This window comes from Chiloscyllium plagiosum, unplaced genomic scaffold, assembly GCF_037043375.1.
Source record: "Chiloscyllium plagiosum isolate Xiang-an unplaced genomic scaffold, Cpla_swu_hap1 HiC_scaffold_19, whole genome shotgun sequence".
Lineage (NCBI taxonomy): Eukaryota > Metazoa > Chordata > Chondrichthyes > Orectolobiformes > Hemiscylliidae > Chiloscyllium > Chiloscyllium plagiosum.
The window spans coordinates 15450190-15467131 of NW_028270157.1; the positions used below are offsets into that span (position 1 = coordinate 15450190).

The 16942-nt window shown below is 44.9% G+C and overlaps 1 long non-coding RNA gene across 1 annotated transcript in view; it reads right to left on the reverse strand.

Annotated features, from left to right (window-relative positions):
- LOC122559829 (uncharacterized) overlaps positions 1-16942 on the reverse strand; it is a 33368-nt gene that overhangs the window by 12407 nt on the left and 4019 nt on the right. The gene's annotated exons all lie outside the window — the stretch shown is intronic.

Below are 16942 nucleotides of genomic sequence, written 5' to 3' on the forward strand. Positions count from 1 at the left end.
GCCAACTTCCACTCCATGCTGCCAAGGACTCATCAATCCTGGGCATTTTTATAATTTGTTCGCCAACCTGTCATGTGGCATAGTTTCAGATGCTTTCTGATAGTCAAAATACACAACATCCACGGCAGTACTCTCATCCACCTTGTCAAAGAACCCAATTTGAACTGAAAAGAAGAAGCGATGGAGATCATAGCGGGTCAGGCAGCATCCCTAGAGAGAGCAAGCTAACGTTTCAAGTCTATATGACTCTTCATCAAAGCTGTACGGAGGGGCAGCATAAATGCAATAGCTGGGGGGGAGGGATTGGAGGCTGGGTGAGAAAAGATGTTGATAATTCAGATTAAGTGATTGGAATGTAAGAATGTGTGTCTAACTGCCAGACTGGGAAGAACAAACAATCCCACTGGGGGTGTGGTGGGGGGGGGGGGGGGGGAGGGGAGGGGGGGTGGGGGGCGGGGTTGGTGTGGTGTTGGTAGGAGGGGAGAGAGGGTGACAGAGAATGTAACAAACAAAGCTAAAAGGAAGGGAAGGAATGGGTTCACAATCTGAAGGTGTTGAACCCAATCTTGAGCCCAGAAGGTTGTAAATTGCCCAGTTTGAAGATGAGATATTGTTCCTCCAGTTTATGCTGTGATTCATAGAGTCATAGAGATGTACAGCACAGAAACAGACACTTTGGACCAACTCGTCCACGTTGATCAGATGTCCTAATCTAATCTAATCCCTTTTACCTGCACTTGGCCCATATCCCTCTAAGTGCTCTATTCCTGATGAAGGGCTTTTGCACGAAACATCGATTTTCCTGCTCCTTGAATGCTACCTGACCTGCTGTGCTTTTCTAATCTGGACTCTGGTTTCCAGCATCTGCAGTCCTTGTTTTTACCATATCCCTCTAAACCCTTCCTATTCATATACCCATGCCTTTTAAATGTTGTAATTGCTTTGCTGGAGCATTGCAGCATCCCAAGGAGAGACAAGTGGCTATATGAGGAGGATGCTGTGTTAAAATGACTGGCTATGAGAAGGTTGGGGTCATGCTTGTGCACAGACCAGAGGTTTTCTGCAAAGCAGTCACTGTGTTTGGTTTCTCCAATGCAGACAAGGCCACATTAGTTGCAGTGAATACAAAACTCAGGATTGGAGGAGGTGCAGGTGGAATGCTGCTTCACCAGGAAAAACTGTTTAGACCCTTGGATGGTGAACAGGGAGGTGGTGAAGGGGCAGGTGTCGTACCTTCTGCAGTTATATGGCAAGGTGCCATGGGAAGGGGGGGTGGTGTTGGTGGTTGCGGAATGGATTAGGCTATCCTGGAAGGAACAACCCCTGTGAGATGCAGACAGTAGAGAGGGGAAGTTGTGTCTGGTGATGGCGTTCTGCTGGAGTTGGCTGAAATGACGGAGAATGATCCTTTGAATGCGGAGGCTGGAGGGAGGAACATGTTAGAACAAGTGGGAGCCAATCATGCTGTTGTGAGCGATGGGAAGGGGCAAGGGCAGAAGCCCGGGTGATAGGTCGGATGGATTGAGGGTCCTGTCAACCACAGTGGGTGGGAAACCATGCTCATGGAAGTGGCATCTTCTGGATAAATATAGCGTAGGCAAAGGAACTGGGAGAATGGGATGGAGTCCTTGCAGGATGTGGGGTGTGAAGAGTTATAGTGAAGGTAACTATGGGAGTTGATGCATTGTAGTGGACAGTTTATTCCCTGAAATGGAGACAGAGGTCAAGGAAAGGAAGGGAAGTGTCGGAAATGGATGACATGCAAGTAATAGAGGGGTGGAAATTGGAGGCAAAATGAACAAATATTTCAAGGTCCAGGCGGGAGCATGAAGCAGCACTGAAGCAGATGCCAACGTACCGAGAAAAGAGTTGTGGGAGGGGGCCGGTGTAGGACTGGAACAAGGATTGTTCCACATACCCCATAAAGACGCAGGGCATAACTGGGACCCATGTGGATGCCTATAGGAGAAACTGTTCAGTGACAGAACAAGTTCAGCCAGGTGGAGGAGAGTAATGGTGGATGATGAGTGTTCAGACTTATGAATAATTTGCTCCTCAATTCAACTTGACCTGCCCTTGGCAAAACCAGTTGACTGTCTAGCATTAACTTATATTTCTCTGTGTATATTTATCTTATCTTGTATTATGGCCTCCATCAGTTTTCATACTATTGATGTCAACCTGATAGGTCTATAAATTTTTTTTTAAGTTATCATTTGCCCCTTTCTTAAACAATGATGTCACATTTGCAATCATCATGTCCCCAGAGTAACGCTGGAGATGGAATCACACTTTCTCGAAGAGAATGTGGTCAGTTGTATTATTAATTACAATAATTATATTCTGATGTTGCACGTGCCTATGCAACAATTATTCACATACTCATAAAACACACACACAGACACAAACAGAGCATGCTGGAAACATTACCATACGACTCAAGAGCAAAGGTTAGGCAGATTGTGAGTGCTATGTGGAAATAGTCAATTAATTCAAGCTAGTTAAACTGAAGGCTCTACTATTTGCAAATCCTAGCCTTCCTCATAATTTACAACAACAGTTTAATTTCGGATGGAAATCAAAAAGAAAAAAAAGAACTTTTTAAGTTTGACAATATCAGGCGCAACTGAATATGGTCCCATTAATTCAATCAGTCAGGAGTCACATAAGGTGTCATCCATCTAAACAGAGATGAGGATGATTGTTTTTCTCTCTCAGGGGGGTAGTGAATTTGTAGAATTCTTCAATGCATAAAGCTGGTAAGGCTGGGTCGTTGAGTATATTCAAGGCTGAGCGAGACAGATTTTTGATCAGTAAGAAATCTAGGGGTTATGGGGAAAAGGCAGTTGGCGATTATCAGGTCAGCCATGACCTTATTGAACAGCAGAGGATCGATGTGCTGAATGGTCTACATTATTGAACAACAGAGGAGGATCGATGTGCTGAATGGCCTACATTATTGAACAGTAGAGGAGGATCGATGTGCTGAATGGCCTACATTATTGAACAGCAGAGGAGGATCAATGTGCTGAATGGCCTACATCTGGTCCTGTGACTAATGATCTTATGAACGTGTCCCCACCAGTGACTCTATTCTTCCACTGATTGTCCCTAATTTATCTCTTAAAGTCAGTCACTGTCATTGTGTCCAATATTAATGGGCACTGGTGAGCTATTCATTTGTGGAGTGCCTCACAGTCAAGTCCAATCACTGTAATTTAACACTTAAATAACCTGTCTCTCAGAGGAGTTCAAAATGCTTGGAATACCATGCACGATCTTGGAGCGCAATGTTTAATTACACAGTCAAACACAACATTCAATCCAGCGAAATCCCACAAACAATAATGAGGACAATGTCTGGCTAGTACACTTAACTTATTGGAGAAATATTTGGTCTGAATATTGGTCTTCTTAAATACAGCCACAGAATCGTATTCATTGTCCTGAACCACCGAAGCAAACAGACATCACCTCAAAGAAAGGCACTGCTAACAAAGCAGCACTCACACAGCACTGGGCTGGAGATTGAGTCTGGTTTCATCACACAATTCCTGCAATAGGACTTGAACTCAGAGGCTCATAGTTTTTGTCATTGAATGGAACAGATTGTGTCAGGAAAATTCTCAACCCACTAGAAGTGCCTCCTTAAAAAGGAGATTTATTTTAATTCTAAGGAATTGGGGAAATTGAGTGGAGGTGCTCGGCAGCTGGTGAGAAGTTGTTAGTCCCAATTGTTTTAATTGTTGTTAGGTCTTTTAGTCCTCATCTCATCATTTCCCCATTCACTCCACATGCTGTCTCCATGCTCCATTCGCCATTTCTTGTCCCCATGATCCCCCTGCCATCTCCATGTGCCCAACTTCCGGCATTTCCATGCCTCTCCTTCTCACTTAATACCCCTTCCATCGTCCTCTTTGCATATTCTATGCCCTCTCACCCACTGTGTACCTTACAACCAATGTACCACATAGTAACGATGGTGAGTCTTGAAATGCACTTAGAAAACCAGCATTTCAGAAAACTGCTCTGAGAGAAGCTGCTATCTTATAACAGTTTTAAAATGTCAATCAGATAGCAATTATAAAATCAATAATAGAAGCTTCACTTCACAGTGCTTAATCTTGTCCAACTAAACATTCAGAAATTGGAAAAGAAAGAAAGCTTATTATAACCTCAGAAAAATTACTCAATCAAAGGAAACACTGTACTTCTAACTATGAAAATAGACCTCCTGCTAAGCTGGTCAATTATTGAGCTTTGGAGCTCAGCCAAGCATTCACAGTAATTGAGGAGCAGATGGTTGATCATTTGTTTCAGCTAATTTAGTTATTCCTTTAAATGGTTTGCTCATGGAAGGTGTGTGTCTCTGGATAAACCAACATGTCTTGCTCATCATAATTCTGTGAAGAAGGTGGGAGTAAGATGCCTCATTGTACCATCCATTTATTGGTAGGTACACTCACCATGCTGTTAGAGAGAGATTTCCAGGATTCTGACCCAGTGACACTGAAAGAAATTAGATCAATTTCCAAGTCCAGGTCCTGGCTCCCAGCCCTGCCTAGTTTTCACCACTCGCCCAGACCTCCCCCTCACTGAGGTGTACGATCAGTCCTCAGCAAAGGCCTTACCTTCAACCCCTCTGCTCCCAGATCAATGAATTCAATGTGCGTTGTGACATTGAACACTTCTTTCACTGCCTGCACCTTCGGGCTTACTTTTTCCACCAACACTCCCGCCCACCTTCTTCCACCTCCAACGCACCCCATCCACCTGGACACCACATGCTGGTCTGTTACCTGCCCTCGATCTCTTTACTTCCAACTGCCACCTGGACATTGACTGCCTCAACCTGTCCATTCCCCCTCACACACTACAACCTCTCACCCTCACAACTTGTGGACTTCCACCCTCTATGTTCCAAACCCCAACCTCACCAGTAAACCAGCGGACAAGAGGGGTGCAGTGGTAGTTTGACACATTGACTTCTACACTGCTAAAGCCAGGCGCCAACTCGAAGACACCTCCTCCTACCGCCCTCTCGACCACAACCTCACCTCCCATCACCAAACCATCATCTCCCAGACCATACACAACCGCATCACTTCAGGGGATCTCCCAACCACAACTTCCAATCTCATAGTTCAGGAACCCTGCTCCACCCAGTTCTACCTCTTACCTAAGATCCACAATCCTGATTGCCCCGGCTGACCCATCATCTCGGCCAGCTTCTGCCCCACTGAACTCAACTCCACATACCTTGATACTGTCCTATCCCCCGGTCCAGGAACTCCCCACATACATTCTGGACACCACCCACGCCCTCCACCTCCTCCAAGACTTTTGTTTCCTTGACCCCTAATGCCTCATCTTCACCATGGGACATCCAGTCCCTAAATGCCTCCATCCGCCATGACCAGGGCCTCCAAGCCCTCTATTTCTACCTCTCCCGACATCGCCATCAGTAGCCTTTCACTGACACTCTTATTCGTTTGGCTGAACTGGTCCTCACCCTCAATAATTTCTCCTTTGAATACTCCCACTTCCTCCAGACCAAAGGTGCAGCCATGGGCACCCACATGGGCCCCAGCTATGCCTGTCTCTTTGTTGGTTATGTGGAACAGTTCACCTTCCATAGTTACACTGGCACCATTCCCCACCTCTTCTTCCGCTACATTGATGACTGTGTCGGTGCCTCCTCGTGCTCCCACAAGGAGGTTGAACAGTTCATCAGCTTGACCAACACATTACACCCCGACCTTAAATTCATCTGGACCATCTCTGACACACCCCTTCCCTTCCTGGACCTGTCCATCTCCATCAACGGTCACCGACTCAACACGGACAGCTTCTACAAACCCACTGACTCCCACAGCTACCTGGACTACACCACCTTCCACCCTGCCTCCTGTAAAAATGCTATCCTATATTCCCAATTCTTCTGCCTCTGCCGTATCTGCTCTCAGGAGGACCAGTTCCACGACAGAACACACCAGTTGGCCTCCTTCAAAGACTGCAACTTCCCCTCCCATGTGGTTGATGATGCCCTTCAGTGCATCTCATCCAACTCTGCCCTTGAACCCCACCCTTCCAACTGCAACAAGGACAGAACCCCCCCACCCCACCGTCTTCACCTTCCACCCCACCAACCTCCGTATACATTGCATTATCCTCCACCATTCCTGCCACTTACAAACGGACTCCACCACCAGAGATATATTTCCCTCCCTACCCCTATCCGCTTTTCGTAAATACCGTTCTCTCCACAATTCCCTTGTCAGGTCCACGCTTCCCCAACAAGCCACCCACCCCTTCCAGCACCCTCCCCTCCCACCACCCTCCCCTCCCAGCATCTTCCCCTCCCAGCACCCACCCCTCCCAGCACCTTCCCCTCCCAGCATCCTCCCCTCGCAGCACCCTCCCCTCCCAGCACCATCCCCTATCAACACCCTCCCCTCCCAGCACCTTCCCCTCCCAGCACCATTCCCTATCAACACCCTCCCCTCCCAGCACCTTCCCCTCCCAGCACCCTCCCCTCCCAACACCCTCCCCTCCCAGCACCCTCCCCTCCCACCGCAGGAATTGAAAAACCTGCACCCACATTACCCCCCTCACCTCCACCCAAGGCCCCAAAGGAGCCTTCCACATCCATCAGTTTTACCTGCACTTCCACACGTCATTTACTGTATCCGTTGCTCTCGATGCAGTGTCCTCCGCATTGGGAAGATAGGATGCCTACTTGCAAAGCGCTTCAGAGAACATCTCCAGGACACCCACACCAAATAACTCCACCGCTCTGTGGCCAAACACTTCAATTCCCCCTCCCACTCCACCAAAGACATGCAGGTCCTGGGCCTCCTCCGTCGCCACTCCCTTACCAGCCATTGCCTGGAGGAAGAATGTCTCATCTTCCGCCTCGGGACCCTCCAACCACACGGCATAAATGTGGATTTCACCAGTTTCCTCATTTCCCTTCCCCCCCACCTTATCCCAATTCCAACCTTCCTGCTCAGCAACACCTTCATGACCTGTCCCACCTGTCCATCTTCCTTCCCACCTATCCGCTCCACTTTCCCTTCTGACCTATCATCTTTACCCCCATCTCTATCTACCCTATCGTACTCTCGGCTCCCTTCCCCCCAGCATCACCCCGCCTCCCATTTATCTCTCCATCCCTTCGGCTCACAGCCCCATTTCTGATGAAGGGCTTTTGCCCAAATGTCGATCTTCCTGCTCCTCAGATGCTGCCTGACCTGCTGTGCTTTTCCAGCACCACTCTTGACTCTAACCTCCAGCATGTGCAGTCCTCACTTTTGCTTAGTGGCTTGGAGGAGAACCTGCAGGTGGTAATGTTCCCATGAATCTGCTGCCCTCCTCCTCAATTTACTGAGGGCACAATTTTGGAAGATGCAGAGACAGCCTAAGTTGGTGGGGACATGGAATGAGCCATGGACGGTATGGAGAATGAAGGAGCTTGGTTAAGGCCTTTTACACTAGTTTGTGAATCATCAGTGTGGCTATGTTGGCCGAAGATAATTGTGAGCTGTATGTATGAGATGGCTAACCCCATCATTGGACCAGCGAGATCAGGAATACATGGTATAAGCTAGCTACCTGCAGCATTATTCCACACCAGTGAAAATTGCCAAAACTGCTAATAGAGATGGGAATCCTGGATTAGGTGCATATACCACTGTTATAGAGTCGCCAAAGTTGGCCCCAATTCAGCAAAAATCCAGTCCTTAAATCTTTCAACTCAGAGAGGAGGGTGGGACAAATTGAGAATAACGGGACAACTCTTCTGTGTTGTGAAATGTGGTGCTGGAAAAGCACAGCCGGTCAGGCAGCATCTGAGGAGCAGGAGAATGGACATTTCAGGCATAAGCCCTTCATCGGGAATCCTTGAGTGGCTTGGAGGAGAACTTGCAGATGGTAATGTTCCCATGAATCTGCTGCCGTCCTCCTCAAGTTACTGAGGCCACAAGTTTGGAAGATGCATAGACAGCCTAAGTTGGTGGGGACATGGAAGGAACCATGGACGTTTTGGACAATGAAAGGCCTTGGTTAATGCCTTTTATTCTAGTTTGTGAATCCTGATGAAGAGCTTATGCCCGAAACATCGATTCTCCTGCTCCTCGGATGCTGCCTGACCGGCTGGGCTTTTCCAGCAACACACTCTCGACACTGATCTCCTGCACCTGCAGACCTCACTTTCCCCCTGTGCTGTGAAATGCCTTGTGACATTTGTCTATGGTAAAGGTGTTATATTAATGAAAGTTAGAGTTATACATAAAGCTATTCCTATCCATAAAGGAACTCGGACACAGTTTTGATTCGCTAGACAAGATGAGGATTTATATTCAGGTATTGGTTAACAGGAGAGCTGGAACATTTAGCTCAGGAACATTGTACTGAAGGCAAGCTTCAGATCAAAGTGATGTGGGTCAGCATGACATTCTGGAGAAAACCCACTCAAAGGGAAACTACATCAAAGAATATGTGACTGAATTGTCTAAAACCTGGATTGACAGATAGTTTTATAGAACGTGTTAAAGGAAGAGAGAGAAGTCAAAAAGTGTAGAGATTTAAAGAGGAAATACCAGAAATTGGAGTATCTTATTTCATGGAATTTGGGCTTCACTGGCTAGGTTGACATTTACTGCCTATTGCAAAGGGTAGTTCAGAGTTAACCACATTGCTGTGGAGTCTGATGTCATTCAGAGCAGGTGAGGATTGCAGATTCCCTTTCCTAAAGGGTGGGAGTGAACCAGATGGAGTTTTAACAATTGACTGGTTGCCATCAGACTAGAATTTTATTGAATTCAAACTTCATCATCTGCTGGGGTTCAAACATGCCCTCAGAACATCAGCTGAGGTCCTGGATTACTACTCCAGTCACATTATTAGAATACTGAACAGCCTGGACAGAGTGGATATTGGGAAGATGTTCCCATTGACAGGAGAGATGAGGACCTGAGGGCGCAGCCTTGGAGCAAAGGGAAGACCTTTTAGAACGGAGACAAGGAGAAATCTTCTTAGCCAGAGAGTGGTGAGTCTGTGGAATTCATTGTCAGAGAAGGCTACAGAGCTGAGGTCATCGAGTATACTTAAAACAATTCTTGATTGCCAAGGGGATGAAAGATTACAGGGAGAAATTGGGAATGCTGGCATTGGAGAATTAACAATATCACAGAGCTTTGTGAATCTGATGGAAACTGCATAAGTAAAACAAGACCTTGCTGAATCAGGAGCAAGTATATGTCATTGAGCACTGAGGTGTGGAGGGAACAGGACATTGGGTGAGTTAGCACATGGGCTGCAAATACACATCTTTGATAATACACTATGAACTGAAAGCCATTCCTCCCCCACCAATCTTCAAGCCACTCATTTAACTCCTTGACTTTAATTGCTCTATGCTAATTTGCCATGTTTCAGGGAGTAATCCTGAGATTACCACTTTGGAGATCCTGATTTTTAAATTCAGTTCCTAACTGTTCAGCAGAATTTCTTTTCTAACCCTACCAATGTTGTTGGTACCAATGTGGAGGACAGCTACTGGATCCCTCATCTCCCTCTCCGAGTTCTTCTCTAGCCCTAAGGTGATGTCCTTAACCCCAGCACTGGGCAGTAACAAATCCTTTTGGACTCCCACTTGTGACCATCTTCCTAATGATACTGTCCCCTCCTATACTACATTCCTATTCTCTTCCCCCATTTGAAAGGCTTCCTTCTTGGTTAGTTTGCTCATCCTCCTTGCAGTTCTCATTCTCATTCACACCGTTTGCAAGAACATCAAAATCATTGGACAATTTGGGAAAGCAATTTTGGGAAAGCAAATCTTAGCAGGACTTATACACTTAATGGTAAGGTCCAAGGGAGTGTTGCTGAGCAAAGGGACCTTGGAGTGCAGGTTCGTAGTTCCCTGAAAGTATGATCACAGGTAGATAGAATAATGAAGAAGGCGTTTGGTATGCTTTCCTTTATTGGTCAGAGTATTGAGTACAGGAGTTGGGAGGTCATGTTGCAGCTTACAGGATATTGGTTAGGCCATTTTTGGAATATTGCGTGCAATTCTAGTCTCCTTCCTATCAGAAGGATGTTGTGAAACTTGAAAGGGTTCAGAAAAGATTTACAAGGATGTTGCCAGGGTTGGAGGGCTTGAGCTATAGGGAGAGGTTGAAAAGGCTGGGGCTGTTTTCCCTGGAGCGTTGGAGGCTGAGGGGTGACCTTATAAAGGTTTATAAAATTATGAGGGGCATGCTTAGGATAAATAGACAAAGTCTTTCCCCTGGGGTCGGGGAGACCAGAACTAGAGGGCATAGGTTTAGGGTGAGAGGAGAAAGATATAAAAGAGACCTAAGGGGCATCTTTTTCAAGCAGAGGGTGATACGTATATGGAATGAGTTGCCAGAGGAAGTGGTGGAGGCTGGTATAATTACAACATTTAAAAGGCATCTGGATGGGTCTATGAATAGGAAGGGTTTGGAGGGAAATGGGCTGAGTGCTGGCAGGTGGAACTAGATTGGGTTGGGATATCTGGACGGCATGGACGAGTTGGACCGAAGGGTCTGTTTCCATGCTGTATATCTCTATGATTCTATGATTCTACGATTCATATGATAAAGCAATGTTTATATGAATTCACTATATGGTTAGTAAAAGGATCACATTAGTGGTACAAAATTGCCAAGCAATGTCCACATCCAGCAAGAGAACGCTAACCATCCCCTCCTTGACATTCAATGGATGACTGTTGCTGAATTCTTTACTATCAACATCCTGGGGATTACCATTGACTAAAAACTGAGCTGGACTAGTCATAGAAGTACAATAGCTACAAGAGAAGATTGGATGTTAGGATTACTGCAGCAAATAACTCACCTCCTGACTCTCCAAAGCCTGTTTAACATTTACAAGGCACAAGTCAGGTGGGTGATGGAATACTTCCTCCTTACTTGGTTGAGTGCAGCTTCAGTAACACTCAGGATGCTTGATACCCACCAGAAAAAAGCAGCCCACTTATTTGGAACCAAATCCACAAACATTCACTCCCATCATCACCAATATTCAGGTAGCAGCAGTGAGTACCATCTATAAGATCCATAAGAAATTCATTATGTGGAGGTGCCAGTATTGAACTGGGTGGACAAAGTGAAAAATCACATGACACCTCGCTACCTGAGGAAGGAGCTTGTGGTTTCACATAAACCTGTTGACTATATTCCAGTGTCAAGTGACTTTTGACTTTATACAAAATTCACCTTAGACAGCACCTTCCAAACCAAATCTATGCTCTATCTTTCTTAGGAAACTTTCACTAAATAATCTGCCAATACCTTAGCCACAAAATTTAATCATTTTTACAAGCATTAAAGAGGCCTATCCCATTTTTTATTTCTCGGCTGCAATCCCCACAGAAATAGTAAGGTAAATGGTAATGAAGACTTTCACTCCCTTGGAACAGATTCAAATTTGGTAGGACAGCCTCGTGGTCCTACATATTTCAGCTACCCAAAGAGACCTCTGCCATTTCAATCTCTACTGACAGAGGAAGCTACCTATTAACATGAAGCAATATTACTAATGCTCATATCTCAACAGAATCTAGAGATGAAAACAAAGCACACATTTATATAGCCCTTTTCATGACCACCTGGCATCGCAAATCATTTTGCAGCTACTAAAATAATTCTGAAGTGTTGTAATGTCAGAAATGAAACCGCTAATATGTATATAACAAGCTCCCACAAATTAAACAAAGAAATGACTTGTTTAAATGTTGATTGAGAGATGAAAGTGAGCCTGGACCCTGGGAATATCTCCCCTGCTCTTCCTTACTGTAGATCCTTTTACATCCACCAAACTTTTAAAATAATTTCATTCACAGGATGAGGGCATCACTGGTTAGGTCAGCATTTATTGCCCATCCCTAATGGCCCACTGGACAGTTAAGAGTTGACCACATTGCTGTGGGTCTGGAGTCACAGGTAGGCCAGACAAGGTAAGGATGGCAGTTTCCTTCTTTAAAGGACATTAGTGACCCAGATAGGTTTTATCCCCTGACAATTGGCAATGGACTCAGTCATCATTAGACTTCTAATTCCAGATTTTTTTTTACTGAATTCAGATTTCCCTACCTGCATGGCAGGATTCAAACTCAGACCCCCAGAACATTACCCGCGTCTGAGGATTAACAGTCCAGTGATAATACCACTAAGCCATCACCTCCCTGTGAAGCTATGTTTTAACGTCTTATCTGAAAGGCCTTGAACAATGTGGCACTCCCCTTGGTACAGTTATGTACAATGGAAATGTCAGCCTTGATTTTATACTCAAAGCCTGGAATGTGTCTTGAGTCCAGAACCTTGCAGCTCAGACATTGAGAGCCTTACCACTGAGCCTTCAGGTTGCTGCAACCATTGGTGCTGCTCTCTCATTAGAGAGAGAAGTGACTGGTGGTGATTAACCTGCAGGCTTCAGGCAAGGGAAGCAGTTGAGAAGGAAAGCCCTTCATGGTAACCTCAACCGGTGTCGGGAATTGAGCCCACACTGTTGGCATCACACTGCTCTGTAAACCAACGATCCAGCCAACCGAGCTAAACCTATTCAGTAAAGCCAATAGCTAAAGGAATGAACTTGCCTTCAGTCTTAACAGGGGCATAGATACTAGAGTCACATAGAAATTCCTGCAGCATGGAAACAGGTCATTTATCCAATGTTTCTGCTCTACATGAGAGTCCTTCTGACTACTTCCTCTCATAGTATCTGTATATTTTTCCATTCCTGTCCTCTTCAAGCTATACTTCCCCTTTAATGTTTCTATACTATTCACCTCTCACATTCTCTTTTGGAGAAATGGTGACTAATTTATATCTATGACCCCCTTTTTAAGGTATCTCCCGTAAGTAGAAATGTCTTCTCCACATCAACACTGTTGTACCCTTTCAACATTTTAAAGTTAAAAATCACACAACACCATGTTATTGTCCAACAGGTTTAATTGGAAGCACTAGATTTCAGATGAAGGAGCGACGCTCCGAAAGCTAGTGCTTCCAATTACATCTGTTGGACTATAACCTGGTGTTGTGTGATTTATAACTTTGTACACTCCAAAGTTTGTGCAAAGATTTGTAGCTCGGGTGCTCGTTGTTGTGGTTCTGTTCGCCGAGCTGGAAGTTTTTGTTGCAAACGTTTCGTCCCCTGGCTAGGCAACATCATCAGTGCTTGGGAGCCTCCTGCGAAGCGCTTCTTTGATGTTTCCTCCGGTGTTTATAGTGGTCTGTCCCTGCCAGTTGTCAACCGGAAGCGGCAGGGACAGACCACTATAAACACCGGAGGAAACATCAAAGAAGCGCTTCGCAGGAGGCTCCCAAGCACTGATGATGTCGCCTAGCCAGGGGACGAAACGTTTGCAACAAAAACTTCCAGCTTTGTACACTCCAGTCTAACACCGACATCTCCAAATCATAACATTTTAAAGATCTCTGTTGGGTCATTCCCCTCTCCCTTAATCATTCCTGATGGTCATAACCTCTCTTTTATGATATGACCTTTGTAAACCTTATTTCCAACTTTGCACCAAGTGTTTCCATGATTTTTTTATAATATGGAAATCAGAGTTGAGCCTAGTCCTTGATTCAGGGCTAAACAAGATGATATAGAGCTTTACAATAAGTTCACTGCTTTCAAATGAAGTGGTAATCAAAAAGAGTAGGAATGGATATTTCACCGGAGGTATGTTATATATTAATGATCTGGATGAAAAGACTGGGGGCATTCTAATGAAGCTTGCCAATGATACGAAGTTAGGTGGACAGACAGGTAGTACTGAGGAAGTGGGGAGGCTGCAGAAGGACCTAGACAGTTTGGGAGAGTGGTCCAGGAAATGGCTGATGAAGTTCAATGTGAGCAAATGCGAGGTCTTGCACTTTGGAAAAAAGAATACAGGCATGGACTACTTTCTAAACGGTGAGAAAATTCATAAAGCCAAAGTACAAAGGGATCTGGGAGTGCTAGTCGAGGATTCTCTAAAGGTAAACATGCACATTGAATCTGTGATTAAGAAAGCAAATGCAATGTTGTCATTTATTTCAAGAGGGTTGGAATATAAAAGCAGCAATATGCTACTGAGACTTTATAAAGCTCTGGTTAGGCCCCATTTGGAGTACTGTGTTCAGTTTTGGGCCCCACACCTCAATAGGGACATACTGACACTGGAGCGTGTCCAGCGAAGATTCAATCGGATGATTCCTGTAATGGTAGGTCTAACATACGAGGAACGGCTGAGGATCCTGGGATTGAACTCATTGGAGTTTAGAAGGTTAAGGGGAGATCTAACAGAAACTTACAAGATAATACATGGCTTGGAAAGGGTGGACGCTAAGAAATTATTTCCGTTAGTCGAGGAGACTAGGACCCGTAGGCACAGCCTTAGAATTAGAGAGGGTCAATTCAGAACAGAAATGCGGAGACATTTCTTCAGCCAGAGAGTGGTGGGTCTGTGGAATTCATTGCCGCAGAGTGCAGTGGAGGCCGGGACGCTAAATGTCTTCAAGCCAGAGATTTATAAATTCTTGATGTCACAAGGAATTAAGGCTACGGGGAGAATGCGGGTAAGTGGAGTTGAAATGCCCATCAGCCATGATTAAATGGCGGAGTGGACTCGATGGGCCGAATGGCCTTACTTCCGCTCCTATGTCTTATGGTCTTATGACATCTGGGGGAATGTAAGGAAAATCTCAGTATGTAACAGAGCGCAGGCCATGCAATTGAAGATCTTACACAAGGCTCATATGGCGCCAGAGAGGCTAGGTAAGTTCAAGAGAGGAGTATCATCAGGGTGTCCCAAATGTAAAATTAGTATAGGACCTCTTACACACTGTTACTAGTCCTGTTGTAAGATCCAGAGGTACTGGAATGCTAAGGTAAGGGAGCTAAAGGTTATCCTGGGGATTGAAATTACCGTGGATCCGGTATTTCTTGTTTTGGGATTGCCAAATTTGCCCTCTATGGGGGAATATGGGAAGAGGTTGTGTAATATTCTCACCCACTGTGTGAGGAAGAACATTCTGGTGAATTGGACGCCAGAAAAACCATTAGGTCTAATGGGGTGGCATAAGCTGGTGATGGAACATCTCCCCCAAGACTACCTCACAAATATGGTGCACCACAAAACGGAACAGTTCTACAAGGCGTGGTAGCCCTTTATAAATTACATTGATGATGACTTATCGGCAATACTAATCAAGGCCGTGGTATAACCATGGGAATCAGTATGGGTGCCTGTGGAGCCCCAGGAGGAGGAGACTGGGGGAAAGAGAATATGGGTACTGTAGATGGTGCTCCAAGGGATGGGAGCCTCAGTGGAGGTGTGACGAGTGAGATAGAATAAAGTTGTGAGATATTATTTAATTTAAGTTATTTGAATTTAGTTTAAGTTAGTATTTATTTAATATGTTTGTAGTTTAGTTTAAGTAAAGTAGATGTGTTTGCTTTGGTCGAATAGTAGGTTGTTTATTAACAATGGTAGTGTGTTATGGCCTTTTTTGTACTGCCTTTTTTTCTGTTTTGAAGATGTTATTCTTTTTCTTTTTTATAAATGTTTCGTAAAAGATATAAAAAGGTTTTCAATAAAAATATTTATTAAAAAAAAGACAAGTAATGGTGGGAATGGTTTCTTCTTAACCTGAATCAGTCATGCCAAGTAACAAGGCCAGTAGTGATAGGAATTGGCATCCTGCATTTTCTGAATGCCAATGCATCAATATTCAAAAGGAGGCATTGAACATCGTAGTGCAACCTAATGAAACAATTCTGCTGCTTTCAGTAAATAACACATATTTATCTTTCTTTAAAAGAGTAATAAATCCTAATCTTTCTTAAAATAAATACCTTTTCTGAAAAATAATCATTGACCTGATCAGACATCTCTTTGACATTTTGGAGCACAGCAATCTCAAGGACCTGAATCTACATGCATAGAAACACAATACATCATTCGGCCTTCAGGACTACTCTACCATTTGATCTGATTGTGGCTGTTCCTCCAACTCAACATCCTGTTCGCACTTTGTCCCCAGACCTTTGAATTTCTTTAGCCCTCAGAACTATGTCTAACTCCTTCTTGAAAACATTCAATGAATTGGACTCAACCGATGACAGGCGCGGGCAAAGCACCGAAGGCTTGTGAGAGTGAGGGTGTATGTGTATGTTGTGGGGAGGGGGTAGGAGAGTGGATGAGCTGGAGGTGGTGAGGTGAGGAGGGGGCTGGGTGTAACAGAATTGCATGGTAGCTATTTCTACCTCTGAGCCTGCAAGCTCAAACTTTGGGACTATTTGAAATCCTGACTCCCACTTTGGGAAGAGAATCAAGATTAGAGTGGTGCTGGAAAAGCATAGCAGGTCAGGCAGCATCCAAGGAGCAGGAAAACCAACGTTTCGGGCAAAAGCCCTTCATCAGGAATCAGATTTTCCTGCTCTCGGATGCTGCCTGACCGGCTGTGCTTTTCCAGCACCACACTTTCGACTCTGATCACCAGCATTTGCAGTCCTCCCTTTCGCCATTTTTGCCTCCCACTTTGGGAAGCCTTGCCCTGGAGTTTTGGCTTGGGTTAATCAGGGGCCTTTAGCCTACCTTTACCTGGTTTAAAGACAAGGGGCTACTGCAGAGACAAGTGCATATCTAATACTGCTCAATCCTTATGGCAACTACACACACACTGCATGAAAATTACTCAAGACAGCAGAGAAAATGAGCCTGGCCAACCTCACATCTACAGGAGGTGTGCTAAGCAAATATAGATGGAACGTCCACTTTGATTCTTTTTAACGGTGTGTCAAGTGTTAAGGTTATCTGGTTGATCAAAAGACAACTTCTTACATAATTGCGGCCTTTAGTCCTGAACTGTGCATCACAAAACATGAACTTACACTCGACACT